At 50.3% G+C, this 21,478-nt stretch overlaps 1 protein-coding gene across 1 annotated transcript in view; it reads left to right on the top strand.

Annotated features, from left to right (window-relative positions):
* Positions 1-4,706: 4,706 nt before the first annotated feature.
* The window catches only part of LOC139101676 (homeobox protein OTX2), a 51,820-nt gene continuing 35,048 nt past the window's right edge, over positions 4,707-21,478 (top strand). The window contains exon 1 of the mRNA XM_070655014.1: positions 4,707-5,459. The gene's annotated coding sequence lies outside the window, so the exon portion shown is untranslated. The remainder of the gene's footprint in view (positions 5,460-21,478) is intronic.

The raw sequence follows: 21,478 nt of genomic DNA, 5'->3' as shown, positions 1-21,478 counted from the left end.
TACAAACAAGTCCCAGCCATCTGAAACATCTGGAGGAATGATGCCTATCGGATTATAGAATGTAAATGCCGCGGGGGTTTTTGTCGAGTCATTCGTCGAGCCTCTCCTCGAAATCCGCGATGGATCGATCGGTGCCTCAAGAACGTGCCGTCGCGCAACGAGCTCGTGACAAATTTCGAAGACTCTTCCTGCCGTCTCTCCCGAGACGCGGCCGTGCCCACCGGCTCGACTCTCGGGGCGAGCTTATCGTCTCGAATCCGGGACGACGAAAGGGCAGGTGCCTTATCAGCGATCGCCAACTCGCAGATGAAGGAAACCCCAATCGACTGTTCCGCGGGAACATTCCACGTCTCCGGGAGAGGAGCGACGCTTCTGTCTCGAGGCGGCGACCGCATTCCATCGCGGATCGGTTTTATTTTATTGGACCGAGAGGTGTCAAATATAGGCGGCAGGGACTCCATCTACTTACATACCGATGCGTGAGTTTCGGAGAACTCACCGCCTGTCCCTGCGCTCCTCTTTCTATCCGGTCTGATTTCAGCGTGTTGGTTGGTGTAAAATCCCGAACCGAGGAGCCGGCCCGCATTGTGGGCCGGGTGACAGATTTTTGACAGATTCTGTCTGATTTGGTGTCGAGTGACAGATCTGAGAGGCCCGATCGTGCAGCCTCCTCGTGGTTGACGTTGTCGCCCCTCTTTACACCAAGTATCTCTTGAAAGCGGCGCTTGGTTGTGCCCCGTCTCCGGCGATTCTTCGTACCAATTATTATTTTGTATTTATTAAGATGGAGCGACTTACAAAGTAAATCCACAAAAGAAAAAAAGGTTCCAGCAAAATAACATATTAAATTTAAAATTAGTCACGCGATAGTGTTACAAATAGGTTTTAATTGCATGAATAGCAATTTGTTGTTAGAAACAATATCCAGTATATTATAATATGATTGGCGAATTAATTTTTTTAATAACTTATACGTTTCTGGCTTTGCAGAGCTTTCGATCTTCGAGTTCTGCGTCCCTGCTCCGCAGACTTTCGCTGCGGGCCTGCATAGGTCGAAGACAAATTTCCAGCTTTGGGTCGTAGCTACTATACGGTCAAGGTTTCTGGGGAGTCGCTGTATACATGCGAAACGGACATAAAAGACCAGGGAGCTGTCGTGTGGGATACGGCTTATTTTGGCGACAATACGCTCGGTCAGGCGCTAGCATAAAGGCGCATAATGCATCCCGCTAACGTGAAAATTATTCTGTCAAACATTCAGGCGTCGGATTTATACGGGACACGCTCTTTCGGGAAGGACACGTCAATCGCGACTCTCTTTGGCAGACGCCGAAAGGATTTCTCGGTCAATGAGATGCACGCCCCGTCGCCGATATTATTAGACAAAGTAGCTGTATATCACGAGACCTTTCGCTCTTCAATAGTCTATTTAATTCGCATGTACTTTCTCCTAACGTCTCTCTTCACTCTCCGGAGCTTGAAGTGATAACGAATCATCTATCAATTTAATTATTTAACATCGCTTATTTCGAGCAGGTGAGTCTCGGTTTTTTTTATTAATCGCGCGACAACTAAGGCGCGACCGTCAATAAAATTGAAAAAATCAATCTATTTACTTTCCCAACTCGTTCACAGGAAGATCTGAACTTGCCTTTTAGTTTCAGATCCCAGTTTACCTCGTTGTAAAAACTGTCGCGCGACGAGGCGCACACAATAGCTCCGGCAAGCGAAACGGGAAACGAGACGAGAAGCTACAAAACAGCCAGCCGACACGCGGAATATTGTGACGTTTCTTTTCCGAGTGACATTCAATTTCCAGCCCGGTAACACGTCTCGCGCCCCCAACCGCACGCACTGTATGCGCTATAGAATAGAGAATACGATATGCCCCTGTCGATCTCCCCCTTTTCATAGCGCCAATGCAGTTTCTCTAAGCGCAGCCAGGCTGCTCTCTCGTAGTAAATGCAAACAAACAACAATTCTATCTTTGGCCACGGCGGGACCGACGGGTGGAGGAAGGGAAGGTATCGCGTGCAACGTATAAAGACGGTCGCAACCGACGGTTTCAATGATCCTTCGGGTCCTCGTGCCTGGCAATTTGCGTCGAAAAGTCAGCCCTTGTTATCTACTTCGAAGATCTGGTATCTAAATTCTTATCGCATTAGCTGTTCCCTTAAATAAAATCCTTTCGGTTTTATAGAATTTGTGCATGGTTCGAACTTTACTTATTTTTTTTTTTTACAAAAAAATAAGAAAAGAGAACATTGCTTTTGCTATAAAAATACGTAGTAAATGAGAAAGTAGAGAGCTCATTCGGCTTCTTAAAGCGTAGAGACCCTGACGCGAGTTAGGCAGAGCTTCGAGAGGGAGGGTAAAAAAAGAAAAGAGAAAAGAAAAAGAGGATCTAATCAGATTTGACAATTCGTTCCCTCGTTTCCCAATTATTTGCCCCACATCGCTGCCGCCGGAGCATCTGATAAACTAATACGCGTTTCCTCGTTCCGCTTGTTCCAGCCCCGCTTCTGCCTCTCAGCCGCCGATGTCAATAGCGGATGCGCAAAATCAAGCGTTTCGCGAGATCTGGAATTTCCGGGACTACCGACGAGGCGCGGGGGTTGCCGCGAGCGCGCGCGCGGTACATATCGGGACGCTGCCGAGCGGAAACAAAAACACGGGAGAGTCCCTGGACGAAGCGCGCGCGGGCTTTCGACCTGACCTCGCTTTGCCACCAATTAGCATCTCCCTTAATGACGATCGCCGAGCGTGCACGCGCGTTCACGTGACGCTCGCCGATATATCCGCGCACGCGTGTGCACGCACACGTACGCGAGTGCGCGACAAAGACGCGCGGAACGGAAGCAACGTGAGATCTATATAAAAAAAAAAAAAAAGAAAGAATGGGAAAAAAAAAAGAGAGGAGTCCTACCGCCCCTCCTGTCGCGATATCGCCCCTACCGAGAGCGCATACGAGCGCAATGTGCACCCCGCGGATCTCCCACTCCCGCGCGACTTCGCTCTCTCTCGCCGACCGTTCGCCGACGACGAGAGATCTTTATTTTGATCGCTGACCGATTAACGACCGCCGAGAGCGCGTTCTCCACGCCTCCGCCGTCGCCGTTCGGCCAATCGGTACGTGTACCGCCAGCCATTTTGGTCCATACGGATGCTGCGCGCACGTGCATCATCCCTCCTCTCCTTTCCGCCTTGCGGCGAGCCGCGGAGGGTGTAGCTTCGTGAATGTGTGCGAGCATCGAACGCGGGTCGCGCGCGCGCGCGCGACTGTTCATCGAGGCAGAGTATTTCCATTAGGGAACAGGAGACGAGCGAGAAAGCCGCAGCATCCCTGCGAAATAAACGCACCGCTGACGTTCCCGCGGTTGGGAAGATACGGGACGGACGAGAAACAAGATAGCTAAAAAGACGCGTGAGTTACAGGACGATTAAAATTAAGAAAAAGAATTCCACGCTCGGGTAAAAAAAGAAAAAAAAAAACAAAAAAAAACGTAGCGAAGTAATACGTTAGGCTTGAAATTTTCTTTTTCTCTCGTGTCAAGTACTGTAAAAAAAAAATTACTAGCGAACCGGTCAAGAACGTTGTCGCGTGCGTCGCGCGTTACGCGTAAACAGTTGCAGTCCGGCGTCATACGTATATCTCCCGCGAGGATCGGCGGAAGGAAAGAGAAAAGAGCAAGAGGGCAAGTTAAGAGATCTCCCGTACGCTTCCATCAGTGCGCTCCACCCTCGTACGCCGAGCACGTTTCTTCGTTCGCGTACAGAGGATATTGTTCCGCGAGTTCACGAGGACGCCGGGTTAGCAGGGTACGGGGAGGGTTTGAGGAGGCAACGTAGGGGAGGGGAGGGGAAGGCGGATGAATCGGTCGAGATTGCGCAGTCCTCTCGCGATCGCGCGTATCAATCTCGGGGGCTCGTTTATAACGATAGCGGAGGGAAAGAGGCAGGACGGAGAAGGGAGAGGCACCCCGATGCCTCCCCCCTTCCCCTCCCCCTTGCTCGATCTCCTGCCGCGCTCGCGTTCTGGCGAACGGCCGCGGCAGTGGGGCGTTCTCTTGGGGAGAGAGAGGTGGTTGGCAATCGTGGAGTGCATCGAAAAGGCAGGACGAGCCTCCGCGATCCCCGCGGCGCGTACGTGTGAACGCTCGTGAACGTGTAGCGAGGTCTCATACTCGCGAATATTCCCCGCTCGATTCCTCGCGGTGGCGACGCGGTCCCCCCCTTTTCCCGTGCCCCCTTTGAGCGGCACGCACACACGCGAACGCGAGAGCTCTCCCCGGTCCTCCCCTCCCCGGCGCAGACTAGGCCCCGTTCTCCGCGTATCGTGGCCGCGCGAATGGAGGCAGGCCGTTCCGTAACGACGGAGGGAAGGGCACCGTAGGCAGGACGTACTACGCGCGTACGAGAGAGAGCCGCTTCGGGATCGGGTTCTCGCGGACAGAAGCGAGGGAGTCCTCGACCGTGCGCGCACACAAACCCTCCCCTTCCTCCGGGCACGACGAGTGGCACATATTCACGCATACGAGCAGTCCCGGGAGCCATCCTCCGCGCCGCGTTCTCGCTCCCAGGCCGTTCGTCTCTCTCCCGCCCTTCCCCTCTCGCTCGTGGGCATCGGGTCCGCCGCGAACACCGTGCATCTCCCGGCCGTCACACGGACACAGGCAGACGCGCCACGGCAGCCGTCCCCGGAGCGGAGCGGAGCGTGCGGGTTTACACGGGGAAGACGCAGGTCAGTTCGGTGGGCTCTCGCGGATGACAGCGGGGAAACGTGGCGTTGTGAAAAACGGGGGTGGCCGAGAAGGGGAGATTCGCGGCGATTCAGGGCACACGCCGTCTCCAGCACCGCCAAACGGCGGCACCGTGAATCACGGGCGCGCGCACGGCGTCGTCGTCGCCCTGCCACCATCGTCGCCGTACGACGCCGTCGCCGGCGTTTCGAGGGAACAGCATCCGGGACGGTAAACGCTTAGCTCGCATCGCGCGCGACGACATGCAAAGTGAATAAAAGCGGAGAGCGACGCATCTCTCTGACGGCGACGTGGGCTCCTCTCCGCCGTCGCGGATCCGCGCGACCGAAAGGAGGCGCTCAGGAGCTTCCCCGGGGGACACGAAGTGAGTAACCGAGTCCGTTGGTAACGATCTCCTCGGCGCCATAGCGCCATTCGGCACCGATCGCCGTCGAGCAGCCGCGACCGTTCGCGTGTTTACGCGCGGCAAGACGTTTTCCGGTGTGACGCTCCCCCGCTGTTCCGACGGGGATGCTCAACGTTCGCGAGTGAGGACAAGAGACCACGGAGCCGAGAAACAGCCGCGGGGGACCTCACCAGGAGTCACGTGCGCGATAGAGTACCGTTCGCGGAGGACGTCGCCGTCGGCCGCCGCCAAGGATATCGCCTACGGTCGGGACGGAACGGCAGCGAGAGCACCCCGGAAACACGTCGGAAAAGGTAAGTGAGACCTTGTTTGGAGATCAGAAATCTGTTATGTAAACACGGAAGGAGTGGAGGGAAGGTACGGGGGGAGGAGGGGGGGGAGGAGCGAGGGGGAGCTTCGAGGGACATCGCCACCCCGTGGCGAGATGAGCTGCGAATCTGCCGACTGCGAAAACAACCTCCGCTTCTTTTTCCGCGGCGCGATTGTGCTGTTCGGGTACGCGCGACGAGACGAACAGCCGGCGGACGTGACTGTCGATTTAGCGCCCAGCCGTGGCACGGGACACGCGGAACGAGTTCGATTCCCGCGTCAGTTTGCGCTTCATTCTTCGATCCTTCCTCTCCGTGTCGGACACGGCCTCTCCGATGTCTTTTATGCGCGACTTCAACCCGACGGCGCTTCGTACGGTGCGAATTTTTTTACTTCTGTTACTTCGGGCTCCGTCGCGGGAATGTCGCCGCTGAATCGCAGCGGAATTATTATTTTCCTCGCTACCGCTGTATCTTATTCCGGGAGTAAAAAGCATCGTCGACCGTAATGAGACGTTCTTATAAATTTTATCGAAATGATAAATGTAAGGTTTAATGTAATTTACAAATGCGAATTGCGAGGGAGAGAGGGAGGGAGAAATTTGTGTCTTGTACGCGAGAGCAGTACTGCTTGAAAATTGTAGGATTTGCATAGGCCTCGGGAACACTTTGATCGGGTCGTTTAATTATACATAAACAAGTCGATAAATATAAATTTTAATGAATTTTTTATTTAATGGATTACACTTTTTTCTTTTTTTTCTTTTTTCCTTTTTTCAATTCTTCTGAAGAAATGATATTTCGAGATTTACTTTATTATTTATACGTTGATAAAAGTAGAAAAGTTCAGATAAATTTTCAATAAGTTTTCATACATTAATTCGTGATCGACGCGAAATAATAAAAATCTCGTACACGATACAAATATCAAAAGTCGGAGGTGTTAATTAACAGCGTCGTACGTCGTAAGTTTCTGAATGAAGTCCGCGCTTCAGCATTTGACTTCAGCGCAACGTAATTTATATTAAAATCTAAATTAAATAAGCTAATAATTAGCGTTATGCAGAACGTTCGGTTTTTCCAGTTCCGTTCAAATTAATTCTCGCGATCAAACATTTTCGGCGCTACGTGCATATTAGGAAAAGTATCGGCGGCTCGACCTCGCCGCTAATTTAATTACCAAAAGCCTTCGGGTTCGTCGAGGCTCCCCTCGCTCTCGCCGAGATAAGCTTTCGATTAATATATCTTGCCGTAAATTGTTTGCGACGACGCTTCCAATAATAAGACGACGCCGAGGCATCCCCGCGATAATTGCGTCTAGTATTAATGACGCTTTAAATTAAGGCGTGTCCGGAGGGACGAGGATGCAGAAATTGTCTGCCGCGGTTGAGGAGTAACTGGAAAAATCCCACTGTGGAAATTAAGTGGGCTATTCTCGGGGTTTGGATTTTGGGCGAAACGCGACGACGATTATCCCGACACGCCCTCGGGTCGTTCGAATCACGAGGCGAGGCCTCGGGTCCGCTCTCTCACGTTGAAGCGAGACGAAAATCCTGATTCCCGACACTTATCTAAAGGCTATAAATCCTCCTCCGTTAGGTCAACGTACGCATTTGACAGCCACAGCTTCTCGTATTACGTTGCATTCTAATCAAAACATATTAGAAATGAAAAAGTATCGCACTCCTTGAGCCTGTTTTTTTTTTTGTTGTCCTGATAGCCACGAACGATTTGTTTTTTTTTATTTCTCCCCTTTTTTTTTTATCGCACGATGTGCGAATCTGAAATAAAAGCTACGAGGTCCGTGCATCTACTTATCCGTCGTTATTTGCATTACTAATTTGCCTCGATAGCAGCGGCGGGGCCAATGCCGACGCGAAAGAGGTAGGAGAAATCTGCTCCGGTTAAAATAACGAAGGCGAAATAATCTCGGCGATAATGTCAGACGGAACGGCCGGTGCGGATAAGCGACGGGCTCGATTTAAAATCTCGACTGCGACTCGGGGAGAGAGAATGACGAAAGAAAGCCGGCGAGTAGCGCGCCGGCGATCGTTACCCGCGCGGCTGAAAATCGACGTAACGGGTCGTGGATATCCGCGAGATTCTTTTCCGCGTCGCGCTTGTGAATCCCTCCCCTCCTCCCCCCTTTCCCCTCTCCGATTCCTCGCCTGGGCACCCTGATAAATGAAGTCGCGGAAATCGGCCGTGCCGAAAGAAAGCGGCGGACGCGGCGAGAAGAGAGACGCGAGGCACCTTGCGTAAGAACCGCCGCGAATAAAGGCCGGCGCCTTTTCGCCGCGTATCACGCGCGTGAGTGGCTCCGGTAGCCAGTCGCATGCTCGTCCTGTTAATTGTCGCCAATTAACGAGGTACACCTTCTCGCCGGCGTCTCACCGTCCTTTGCCGAGCCACCTCCTTATCGGCTCTATTCAGAATCGCCGGCGTCTTTTCTCTCCGCCGGCTCGTACACCCCGGGCGAGCAGCGGTAAACCATCGTTCGCGCTTTTGTCGGCATAACGCCGCGTCATCCCCGCTAATCGTCACGAAAAGTACGCCGCGTTTATACGACGGTCCTCTCGATAAAGACCGCTACCGGCCGCGCGAGAGTGAAACGCGCCGCGCGAGCATCAATCTTTGTACCGATTTCTTTGGCCGAGAGCCGGCCGTCCTAGCCGCGGCGTGGATCGGTAATACGAGTTTAGTTGCCTATCGCGCCGGGGTTCCGGCACCGAAATCGCCGCTCGTTAGCGAGGTACATTCGCGCACCTTCTCCGGTGAGAACTGCCTAGAGAGCCTTCTTCTTCCCGAACGTTGCTTGGCTTTCTCGGTTTAGCACGCGAATAACGTTATCCTTTCGTCGAGAAGAACTCGCGATGCTTCGAGTTGAATTAAAAAAAAAAAATATAAAGAAGAAGAAACTCAGCGGTTGATTTAATTTTATTTTATTGAGCAAAGTTGTAATCTTAATTGCCGGATGGTACATTTGAGTCGAGAAGCCGATTTTAATAGTTTTGCGGCTGAAAAATTCTCACTCGCGATATTAGATATTCTAATATCGAGATTTGTGATTGATTTATTTATTCGTCGCTAATAAATTTTATCGAATAATAAATAGACTGATAAATATCAATTAGCAGCCGATAAGCTTTAATTTACACGCTGTTTAATCGGTTATAATTATTCCCGCGATTGCTGAACTAATCGGCAGTTGGAGCCGATTCGCGAGAAGCCCAATTGATCAACCAGTTTTTCTAGATGTTTACAGAGCGAGCTATAAAGCACCCGCGGTCGTTTCTATTTTAATCGAGAGCGCTCCGCTTCGTATTAGCATCGCTCGGCCTTGCGTAACGTTTACCAAATGACGATTCTAAGAGCATTAATGCAATTACGAGCGTTAAATGACGCGTATATCCCAACTTTATTCGCCAGGAATACACGTCATATTTATATACGCGCGGTGTTATAATTAGATATCAAAGGCACGCGTGGGACAGTTTTAAGTATCCGTTCAATAAGCTTTTGGAGAACTGTCGTCGGGGAATTATTTTGGATAATTAATGGGTCGCTGCGACTTTGTAGGCGGGGACTATCGCGATTGTCGACATCGTTCCCCGACGACCACGGCCGGCGTCGTTTTCGCTTAACTTTCCGCCGGGGAAGTCTCGTGTCGCGCGCGTTTCCTCCGAGAAGGTTCCCGGTGCCGGAACGTTATCGCACCTCGGCCCTCCGCGCGGTGAGAGAGAGAGAGACTCGCGGTGTCCCTTTTTTTTTTTTTTCTTTTTCCACGAGTCATCTCCGTAGGTGCCCGCGCAGTTTTCACGGCGAGAAGTGGCCGACGACGGGGGGTTTGGCGGTCGTGTACGCCTCGTGGTCCCGGGCTTGGCCGAACGAGCTGACGGACAAACGCACAATGAGAACGAGGAATGCCCCGCAGAGCCAGACATGAAGACGTCACTCAGAAACGGTAACGGCCAGGACACGGGGTCAGGTCCGATCTGACCGTTCCGGGCTCGGGCCTCCGCATATCTCGAGTGAGTCAGCGTCGGCACGGCTGCGCGGGTCCGTGCCGTCGCTCCCGAGCGCCTTCCTCGGGACGAAATTCCGTCGCAGCCTTCGGTATCATTGGGTTCACACGGTTAACGCCTCGGAATTCACGCCGTTTACGATAGGGATTCTGTGCTTGCGTTCTAGAAAACGGTCCCTTCAACCTCGAGATAAAATAATCGACGCGTAACGTCCGTCTCGCGCGCGACGTGCCGAGCTAATAGGATGCTTGAAATCCCGCGCGACGGAAAGAGCCGCTTTTAATCGGTCGACGCAACAAATCCTTCGCTGAGTAAAGCGCGTATTAAACTATCAGTTAGCGATCCCGTTCGTCTTGCGCCTGGATCATGAAGCGGGGGAATCTGTCAAAATTTTTCGCATATTCGACGACGGCCTCGGAACGATTAACGCCGACGGGTGGAGGGGGAGGGGATAGGGGAGGCAGGGCGAGGTATAAATCTTACGCAATTTAAGCTCGAGCTTCGCGTGGCGGACAATGAATGGCGAAAGCGCCATTTCAGCGCTTCGTTGGCTCCGTAATGCGGCCGTAAATTAAGTTCCGCGCCGATTGGTCCACGTCCACGTCCCGTGATTTACAAGCGACGCAGCATCCCCCGTCGTATACGCCCAGAGAAACCCCGGAGATCACTCGCGTTTTATCGTCCGGCCTTCCCCGTGACGCGACCGCTCGCAAAAATGCGAAATTTTCGTCACCCTTCCGCTTAGGGAGGGAAAAAAGCGATGCTCCGCGCGAAACAACTTGCGGGCGAGACTTGCGGGGCGAATCCCGACGCGAAGTGCACGCTTGCGCTAAAATACATTTGGTACCAGCGATCGTAATAATTTATCCCGCGATAAAAGCGCACCGGGTTATAAAATACGCCCCACCGGCCGCCGGTCGTCGATGTGGCTCGAGTTTTAAACGGGGCTTTTTCAGCCGCGGGTGTAGGCACCCGACGCGAGAAATTTTCATCGTCGGGCTATTACCGCAAAATATTTCGACGACTCTCCGAGAGCTTAGCCTAATTTGGTATTAAACGTCACACGGTACAGCTCAATGAGTATTGCCGAGACCGTAAATTCGGTCATAAATTAGTGCGACGTATTAATCTCGGTAAAAATTGTATTCGAATCGGTTAGATCGGCGATTATTGTAGGAACAACTTGTTGGAACGTTTAGTTTCCTTCGCAAATCGACTCCTTGACGGAAACCTGTTTCGAAATGCGAGCGCAGTCGAAAGGCGTTGAAATAGTTGCGAATTTAGGAGCAGTCGCTGCGGGCGGAACGATACGGTCGTTCATTTTTGGTTTTGGCGTCCGGCGTGCGACACTGGACACTGCCGCGTGGTACGTTCTTGTCCAGACAACAAAGACCACCCCCGGGATGAATAATAACTCGACTAATTGCACTGAAATGGTCATTATCTCATCCGGGAACGCTTTACGGCGAAACGATCTTCCGACAGCAGAATTTTTCGCATTTTACAGCGTGACTTTCCTCTTTTCCTTCCTTTCCTCGGCGTCACTAATTACCCTCCTCGCAACGGTGTCGACAGTTAGTTCAGGTAGTTTGTCCGCCAGAAAGCAGTCAAAATCGTGAGCTGTAAACCCATTTGTCAGATAACGTAAACTCAGATCGAAGATACGGCTCTCGGTTCGTCTTATACCAAAGACAACCATATTCTCTGTCCGATAAAATATCAATTTGCGTAGCCACCCCCGTTAAACGGGGCGTCGAAATACATCCAACAACACCGGCGTCGTATTCAATAATTAAACCACAGTAGCTTGCGTAATTCGACGGTCAATTATCGAGGGCAAAAATTATTAAAACGCGGCATCGGCGAAATGCACTTTCCAGTATTCGAGGAAGACGTCGGACTAATTTGAGAATTATTTGCGCTCGATCTAAACGGCGATGACGTCTAATACCTCGCGTCTCCGTCGACGCTTGAATAGAAGGATCGGTTGATGCTGAGAAAAAGAGAAACGAGATGAGTGGGGAAAAAAAAAGAGAGAAAGAAAAAAAAGAGAGAGAGAGAGAGGAGAAAAAAAAAAAGATTATTCTATTCCTGGACAAATCGAAAGCGGGACTACCAACGTTTCTGCGGATTGGGGGACACGATGAGCACAAATCATTATTAACGACTGCTATGGCGCGACAGCCGTTGTACGTTTCGTGAAATATCGCAAGCGGCGGAGCTTTATTAAGCTGCTTTGATCTAACCTGCGGTCCGCGTTCTCGCCGTGATTCGCGCGAATCACAATATTACTTCTACATCGCACCGGCGATATTATTACGCTCCGGTAGTATGTGTCTCCGGCGTTGCTGCACGTTTAGCCCGTTGGCCGATAAACTTATCGTAAAATGTCATTAGCGACGTTGCGCAATTACGAAACGTAAAATGCAAACGCATTTAAATGTAAATTTCAGGTTTCTAAATTATTCGCGAGATTATGCCTTAATAAGCAGACGTTATTACGTCTAATCGATATGCTATTCCCCCGTGAGATACATAAATCTTTCGGATGGCCTCGCGTCGTAAAGAAAAGAAAAGAAAAAAAGGATCACTGTGACCTCAGTAGTGGATTCCCGCACGATTTATTTGCACTTTTGGGGTAAAAAAAAAGGGAAAGAAAACGGTCGATAATACACGCATCAAAGTAACGAGAGAATTATCGCGAGAGGTGCGAGTCGGTGTTGTTCACGACGCGCGGCAAATATATATCGCCAGGTGGCAAAAAAAAAAAAAAAAAAAAAAAAAAATGAAAAAAGAAGAAGTAAGCAGGTAGTTCCGCTTAGACGATTACGTGTTCGGCTAAATATAATCGTCAAAACTCACGCCTGCGTTATTCGATGCAGCGGTCTAATCGCGAGTCGGTCGCGGCATTATTACTCTGATGTCTAACCGTCAGAATTCCTCCTCCTATTTACCCTATATCACCCCGGGGCCTAAAGGAGCGTCTATTCACGGGCCATGGAAGAGAAAAAGAAAAAGATAAAAAAAAAATCAAGCAGAAGGAGTGATTCGAGGAAAGTGGAGAGACGCGGGGCAACTTCGAATTTCACGGAATTGCCGCGACCGCCTCGCAGTCTCGCGCGGCAGCGGGAATAATTCAAGGTAGAAGGCCGCATCGATTTCGTGGATAGGCGTCCCATCCGTGGCGAGATGCTGAGGCCGCCGGCTCGGTTTATAATAAGGCGCTATAACACGCCGAGGTTTCTCTCTCTCTCTCTCTCTCTTTCTAGCGCGCGCAGGTGTAAGGAGGTGTCCGGCACCTTAAGGCTTCCAGTAGGGTCGAACGGAGCGGCATATTTCATCCATTGTCGCCCCTCAACTCCGGCGGCGGCACTTTTCAACTTTTTATAGAGATTTTTATACTGCTATATCTATACTGTCTCTCTACGCGCGGCTGCGCGTGGGACGGAGACGCGAGAAGGAATCTCTCCGGGCGAAATCCAAAGAGGAAGCGAGAGAGAGGAACTCGCGCGGCGGGCGAGAGGGAGGGCGCAGGACGCGAAACGAGGGGGAGGGTTCGCCCCATCGTGCCTGAATATGAATATAATAATGAGAACGGGTTTCGTCGTCGTTCCGCTTCTCCGCTTCTCGTCCTTCGGCCTCGCTCACGGGGATTTCTTCTCTCGCGGCGACGAGTCCGCTCTTCTCCGCGCTTCGTCCGCTCCCGGCCCTCTTTCTCCACCTAACCCTCCCTCCCCCTCATGACCCCCGCGTCCGTGCGCAATCCCGCGTGTACGCGCTTGTGTATACGCGCCGCCCGACGGTGACAACAACAAAACCGGACGCGTGTCATTGCGCCTGCTGAATCGCGTCCCGCCGACGCCCGACAGATCCCTCTGACGCGAATCGATCCGCCGCCGGTTATTGGACGGTCGCACCTGCTAATGCATCCTCGCGTTCCCTCGCGAACTCGCATTATCCGCGAGAGTAGCGTCCCTCTAAGTGGCCCCCGGCCGGCAAGAGCGCCGAGATTTCTCTCCGCGGACGGGTTCCTACCGGTGACGATTTCCCTCCTCGCTTTCTTTTTCGTTCATTAACGCCGCGCGCGCGGTGACCGCTCGCTTTTCTCTCTCTCTCTTTCTCTAATACCTTTAATCTTTTCGTTAAATAACGAGCATTGAAGTTCCAGCAAACGCCTCGCCCTCTTCCTCCCTCGAGCAAAGTGTAAAAGCAGTATTGTATCAAGATCGCGTCTGCGGCGACGTTTTGCGCCGCGCACCGCGCTTTATTCGACGCCGAAACGACCCGTTTCGCAAATTCGTTTTTGTGCACCCGCCGTCTTCCATCGCTACGCTACTCGACGCACCGCGGGAAAAGTTTATCACCCCCGTATATACAGCCACGGGGCTGTTTGTTCAACAAACATCGTAACTTTCATTAGGATAGAATCATATTTCGTTGCGGAATGCTACGCGAGAAGGTCTGCGGGGAATTCAAAGCGGCTGAAGCGCGCGATTCAAAACGAAAAGCGTTTCTGCAGTCGCTTTTGGTGCCGGGCTACCTTTGAAAGTCTCCTGCAATCGTGCGAGAACACTACGGCCCCGATTAATTTCTCTTTAATATACGCGACTGCACGGCGATCTGATTTTAGCGTCTCCGCAACGTACAATTATTCGAGCCACAGAGAGAGAGAGAGAGATAAAATAGATGAAAAAAAACATTGTTTTCTCTTCAGAGATTTTCCGCGCGACGAAGAGAGACGATCCAACGTCCGACTGCTTTCTCGCGCGGCGAACGAAATATTATTACGTATATTACCTCGCGGCCTCCGCGGAATTAAATTTTTCCTCGCGAGCTCTAGCAGCCAAACGTCGCCGTCGCGTTCTACGTGCGTTTCATTCGCTGCGAATTCAATGTGTACGAGCCATCCTGGAATTGAGAGGCATCGTCGCTTTTCCTCGTTTCGCCCGTCGCGAAGTTCGCTCCTTCTGTTCGCGGCTGACGTTACGTCAATTATACTTAATATCGTTGTAAGCGAAAGATGAAGTGGATTGACAAAAGGAAATAATCGCACTCGTCCCTTCGCCGGGATAATTTAAATTACTCGTTAGATCGCTCCTGTTTTTTATATTTTTTCTTCCCCTTTTTTTTTTTACGTCCAATCAACTTCGTATATGTATATTAGCGGCGCGGTTAAAAACTGACGTTCCCGTCGTTGCTTCGCAGAAGCTCATGGCGTTTTGAAAAACTGCGGACTTGCCGCAAACGCGAAATAACGCGTTGTCCAATTAAAGTTTCGCACGCGCGACACTCGCGATAGAACGGAGAACCAGTTCGGAGTTCTCTCTTGTTCTCTTTTCTTTTGTGGTTTTTTTTTTCTTTTTTATTTATTTGTTTACTTATTTTTCCTTTTTATCCGCGCCTTCTCGGGGAGAAGCGGCGGCTTCTCAGGAGCTCTCCATCAATTAATTACCCGATTAATCAACGTCGCGAGCGACGTCGCATGCACATACGGAGGGCGTGCGCAGCTTCCCACAATCGGCGAGCTGTTCGCTTGCAAAAGCTCCCGAGACTTCCGAGGGGGAGTGAGATATAAGGAGAGAAAGAGAGAAAACGTGAGGAGAGTTGCTATACTTGTATATGTACCTATTTCTTCCTCTCGCTCGTTTCTCAGGTACCTATAGCTCGTGAACCGCAAATACTAATAATGGCAAGCGGAAAAAAAAAAAGAAAAAGAGAGAGAGAAAAGATATGTCCTCTTTTCTACGAAGATAGCGAGAACCAGAAGAAGCCGATGGGATCGGTAAAAGAAAGAGAGAGACAGAGAGAGAATGGAGAAATGGAGAGAGGCAAGGGTACACGGGGCAAGAGTGAGAAGAAAGAAGAAGCAAGGAATGTCGTACACAAAGGTGTTGAGGCCGGATAGCAGCGAGAGAGCAGGAGAGCCGAAGTAAAAGCCGCTGGAAAAAACGTACGGCCGCGGGAGAGAACGAGCGCGATTATCTCTCTCTGATACGAACGAGTGGCGGCGGGAAAGAGAGAGAAAGAGAGAGAGGAAAGGTGCGAGAGGGGTCTCGCGGAGCGCGAGGAGCGCTCGCCTCATCGGCGAAGAGATGCGTGTGTACGGTTATCGATATATTACGGGGGAACGGGGACGAGGGAGGGAAGGACAAGGGGAGGGCAGGGGCGCGTCGGTGTGCGTGCAAAAGGGTGAAAAGGAGGGACATATTTTATATTTATGGGTATTTGCCGCTACTGTGCTCTCGCGCCGGCGGCTTGCGGCAGAGAACTAACCGACCTCCCTCTTTTCCCTCATCCCGTTGGCTTCCACCGCGCTTCTTCTTTCTTCTTCGGCGCGTCGGAGCGCGTTTTCTGTCCCGTTCCCGCCGCCGGCTCGCCCAGGCTATCTCCGTTCCCGTCGCGGAGTCCTCAGCGCGGGACGCGCAAGCCGGCGGCCGGACCATGTGTCATCTCCGGTGTGCCATCCCATATTCCGTTCCTACCATGATATGCTCAAGGCTCGTTCCACGCTCACGTTGGATACCCTTTATAGGTGTGCGCGTTTGTCCCACATCTATATATAGACGCGGGGTGCCGTGGATGGTGTACAGCCAGCACCATAAGAAATGCTCCCGTGCAGGAAACCGCGTCGGCCGTTTTTCGCCGCGGCCTCCGCGGGAAAATCCTCGATCGAGAGAAGACGGAGATCCTTCCTCTTGCTCGCGACTGAAACGTGGCAATTGGTAGAAACCGGGGTCGACGCGCGGCGCAAAACTCTTAATTCCCCGACTAGGCGAGACTTCGCGCGGACCTTTAGATTTCTCACTCGCGCCGATCTGATTCCCTCGTAACGTAGATGTAAATATGTCGCGATTAACGCAGCGGGGATACTGAGTTATTTCGGGGCCGATCAATTTCTCGCGTTACAACGTTGTAAGAGCGGCAGACGTTCGAGAAAGAAAAAGAGAGAGAAAATAAAATTGAGAAAGAAAAAGAAAAAAAAAAAAGGAAATAAAATTCGTCAAGTATTCTACGACTTTGGCACGCAGTCTATAACTCATTTTAAATGCGACGCAATAAATATACAGGATTAATTAGGTGCAAATAGCTATCACTTAAAGATCCGTTGGCATTACGCCGGTTCCGAGCGTGTGTGCGTGTTTATTTTCGACATGCCGCAGCCAATCAGCCTGGGAGCGATTATGTAATCGCATTACTACGCGAGCCGAGAAACAGCACGGATCAGAGAACTAGTCGGACATGCTAATCAGCAGTAGTGGGCAAGGTTAATTCCAACAATTACTTTCTAGACTCGCGATTACCGCTACTTCCTCCCTCTTCGCTTCGGGAAATTCTACGACAAATAATCGACAAGTTCGACCGCAAGCCGAAGGTACTCCGCTCTTAAATTCTCGCACCTCGAGAATTAAAGTCGAATAAAAAAAAGAAAAGAAAAAATAAAAAAAAGAAAAAAAAAAGAAATCCGTATTAATTCATATTTAAACGGCCACGTTTCATCAATATGTGACATCAAGATTGCAGAACGTGGCGAGAAGCGCAACGGGCAATAATGTAAGAAATACGCCGCCTGCAAATAGAATAACGCGAAATTTTTATCATAAAGGAGACGACGTCGCGTCAACGGGATACGATCGCGCAGAGCGTTCCTTTTCGACGGCCCTCGGCAGTGGAGGCGATTTCCTACGAAGACTGTACGGTTTGTCGGGTCGGAGTCATCGCCGGCAGCGGCACCTTCGGTCCTCCCCCCATCTTCATCGTCTCCCTTTCTATTTCGATTGCTCTTCTTCCCCGCGCGCCTTTCGGACTTTTACCTTTTGCATACGTTTGCCGAAGAATTTACGAGCGTAGTTTGTGACCCCAGCCACCGGGTGCCTCATCCCTTAATTAAGGATTGTGCCACCGATGCGCCGTCCCACATCGTACGATACGCGGACACGTTTCTTCCTCCGCGGCGCGATGGTGCTGGCCAGCCTTGACCTCTCTCCGACCTGTGCGCGACGGAGTCGCAAATCGCGGACTAGTCCGATCTTCGCGGCGACAGCAAAGCTCGACGGCTGCTTTTTTACTTGAGCTCGCGAGCGAACGATTTTGATCGAGGACCATCTCACGCTTTCTGGCAAATATATATATCCTCGTGACGTAACGCTGCACGTTGATACATGGAAAAGGAATAAAAAGAAAATAAAAAGAAAAAAAAAATACGATCAACGCGCTTAGTTCCCTAATAAAACAATAATTTGCACGTGGAAGATAACTTGGGCGGATTATAACGCTCGTGGCGCAGATGCATCTCTCCGGCATGCGGCTCGACGGCGCGCTCCTCCGTCAACGAATGTGTCTACCCGCCGCGGTTCGAATCATCGAATTATATCAGCATGCGAATCGCTTACCCGTCGCCCACGCATCAGCCAGGCAGTCAGTGCTCGCTCGAGAGGATCGAGAGAGCGAGAAGGGAGATCGTGTCGAGCGCGCCGAACGTGGTTCCTTAATGCGGAGCGACTACGGGCGACGAACCGTGAGCGCCCCGTCTAATGCCTTCTAAAAGCATCCTCCGACGTGCGAGAGGGGCACGCGGGGAGGTGTAGGGGGCGGAGGAGGGGGGGGTTGAAGGTAAGGGTGGCTCGGACGAGAGAAAATACGAGGAGCATTAGCGCGCGGCGGAGCGAAGTGAAAGCGGAATTCGAAGAAACCGAAGGAGGCCGTATTGGGTGGGCGAGAGGGAGATCGGGGAAAATAGCGCGCGGAAGCATTGTAAAGTAATTTGCCGAGGCGTGTCCAGGGAGAATCGAGAAGTCCTCACCTTCCTCTCAGCCTCCCTTTTACGTCCGCGCGACGCGATCCCGGCGGTAAGGAGGAGGGAAGAGTAGCGAGACCATTATCGCGCGACGCCCGCCACCCATGGCTGTCGGACGAACGGATGAATGGACGGTCGGATATGCCGCGCGGTGATGGTTTACCGAAGGGGTGGCTTTATTACGCTCGTCGGTTTTCGGCTCGCCCGGGCGTGAAACGTTCAAAGATCGCACCCGCGGTGACAATTTTCAGGAGGGTTCGCGCCGAAAGGAAGCGACGGTGAAAAATTGCGGCGCGCTCCCTCGGTGGTTTTTGCGGTATATTCCGCCCGCGAGGAACACGCGTGTACATCCGAACGTATTTAAAATTTAACTCGAACTGTGAAAATTAATTTAAATATTTGCCTAGAGATTTTTTAGTCGACGCGTCGTTGGTACTTTGCGTTTTTTCAACTGCAGTTTTGAAATCTTTTTTCTCTCTCTTTTTTTTTTCTTTCTTTTTTTTTTTTAGTTATAATTTCTACGTTAATTTGCATTAAATGTTAACATTTATGTTTAATTGTTAATATTACAAATTTATCGAGTATTATCCATATTGGCGTGAATAAAATGTAGGTCTCGACAAAATAATTACCAATATTGCGTTCGAAAGAATTTAACGTATAATTCGTAATTAAAAATTCACGATTAATCTCCGACGTTTAAATACAATATAAAGCAATTCAGCCGAATATAATCGTTTAAACTCGCGCTGAATTACGTTCGCCGTGGCGCACGTTGCGCGTTCCTCTACTTTTTTTTCTCTTTCTTTTTCTTCAAGCCTGCAAACAAAGCGCGGTCCGTGCGCAAAATTTTCGGGCGTCTCTATATACGTCGAAGATCTTATCCTCGACAAGATGTCCGAAATCTATCCTCGGTTTCACCCTCTCGCAGGGCCTCATGCCTGCAGCACGCCCTATTTCGCCAGTCGTCCTTTCTGCTGCTACCGCTACATTTTCGCCGAAAGTATCTATGGGCCTGTGAAAGCGCTCGTCGAACCGTTAAGTGATGCAAGGCACAAAAAGGTTCATTCAGGAAACGAGAGCTAGAACAGCGTGTTCTTCAAAAGGGCGGGAGGAGCTCGGACGAGACATGTTAAGTAGCTGCCTCGCACCGCAGGCGTCGGTCGTCAAGGGTCGTGAGTCCGCCGGAGATTGGATCGCCTTTGAGGAGTTTACACCGTTTTTCCTGAAACGAAACCGCAAAAATGTCAATATTCCCAGCTGGGTACCAGCGACTGCTCCGCCCGTTAGAATGTCTCCTTTTCCCCAGACTCCGTCTCGATCCCCGGTAACCGTAAACGCGAAAAGAAAAAGAAAAAAAAAACTATTAATAACGAGGAAATAATAGCTCTTACTACGTCTTCATGAAAATATCTCTTGCGTTCATTAATCACGAGCATTAAATCCGCGAGAAAAAAAGAAGTGAGAGAGGAAAAAAAAAAGAAACTTAATTTGACACGTTACGTTAGAAGTTTAGGTCCGAGTTAATCGAACACGTTTTGCTACTACAAATAGTTTAATGTGTTTGATGAGTAGTATATGTGCGGACGACGCCGATGCGAAAGAAACTTGTCTTCCTTTCTTGCATTTTAACAATTCCTTATGAAGAAGCACTTGTTTTTTTGTTTTTTTTTTTTTCTTTAACGTGTAATTTTTAGTAATTCGTTATGCAGACTCGCGATTATCGATGCCGCAAAACTTGTTTCTTTTTGATATTCGTGTAGACGGTCCTTCTGCACTCGTTAATAATCTGTTATTGAGCATTAACCAATAAAGAAAGCATTTATATTCAAAGCGACTACTATTAATACTACATGATGCTGAAGAGCGGATGCAGATTTATATTTTGTACCGCGGCAAATGTTTTTGCACATTATTTATCACTAAACGTTCTTCATTAGCTCCGACCAGTTTTCGATGTGACAAGGAAATATTTTTTTCTCTCTTTCTCTCTCTCTCTCTTTTTTTTTTAAATCATGCAAATCGATGGCCACTTCATGGTCGATCGCAAATCGCACGGGTCGATTCGTCGCCGTTGACGCCGACGACGATGACGACGACGGCGATAACGGCGTCGCGGTTGTCCAGATGGAAACCGGTTTGATTTCGAGCTCGCCGTCGTAAGACGCGTGTAAGACGCCTGTTCAATTATTCCACCGTAAATCTGAGCGGCAACGAACTCGCCCCCTGAACCGAAGTCCTGCGCCCAGAAGCCGACGCGAGAAATCGTTTCGGCTGATTTAGCGAGCGCCGATAACTGACTGAGTGTATCTCGGGTTTGATAACGGCTAACGTTGCACCGTGCGTTTTACTTCGGCGATAAGTAGCCTCGACTTCAACGCGAAGAAAACGTTCAAGTAATTCGCTATCGCGCGGCCTTCGTTCGCCTTGCCTTTTCCGTTCCCCGACCCACGTTCAGCGGGTTACTGCCAAAACGGGAAACTCTCGAGTTTTCAAAGCGGCCCCGTCGGATAAAACATAAATCGATTCTCTCGATTCGTCCAGCGTCCGGTGACGAGCTCGGCGTGCTTTTTCGTGGAAGCTTGACAGAAATGTCCTACGCCTTTGACACGGCCCCACATCATTGCCTATTCAACGGCCTGTTACCTGCTAAGTCCCGCAGAAATACCGTTACGTTTGCATTATAGCTCTCTTTGGAAAGAAAGGCGCGTTTAATGAGAAGTCTCCGAATGTGCATAAGAGAGAGAGAAAAAAAAAAGAAATTTAATAGCGAGTGAATTAACAGTAAACGAGTACGTACGATATAATAGTAACGATATAGATCCTCGCGAAATTAATAATGACCATTGTTATTAACGTCGCTTTATGAGTCCTATAGAGCGCACTTTTTTTTTTTTAATTCTTTATTTTCTATTTTGAATAATATTGTATATGAAATTTCGAATCGGGCAGTTCTGATAATCTACGTTTATATCTATTACGCACTTGAAACGTAATCCTCGCCTCCGATTTTTAATGGAACAAATCGAGTCGCGGGGTAAAAGACATCAATCACCATCTTTCAAGATCAATGCGGAGATATTTCTAAACTGGACCTCGGGTGAGAAGCTGGGTCACGCAGCCACGTTGGCTTATGAATGAAATTCGGAACTGTAGCGAGCCCGCCGAACGGACGCGAGATAAGT

Source organism: Cardiocondyla obscurior, linkage group LG04 (assembly GCF_019399895.1).
Source record: "Cardiocondyla obscurior isolate alpha-2009 linkage group LG04, Cobs3.1, whole genome shotgun sequence".
In the NCBI taxonomy this organism is placed as follows: Eukaryota; Metazoa; Arthropoda; class Insecta; order Hymenoptera; family Formicidae; genus Cardiocondyla; species Cardiocondyla obscurior.
Note: the sequence above shows the minus strand (reverse complement) of the source record. Positions and strands in the feature narration are given on the sequence as shown.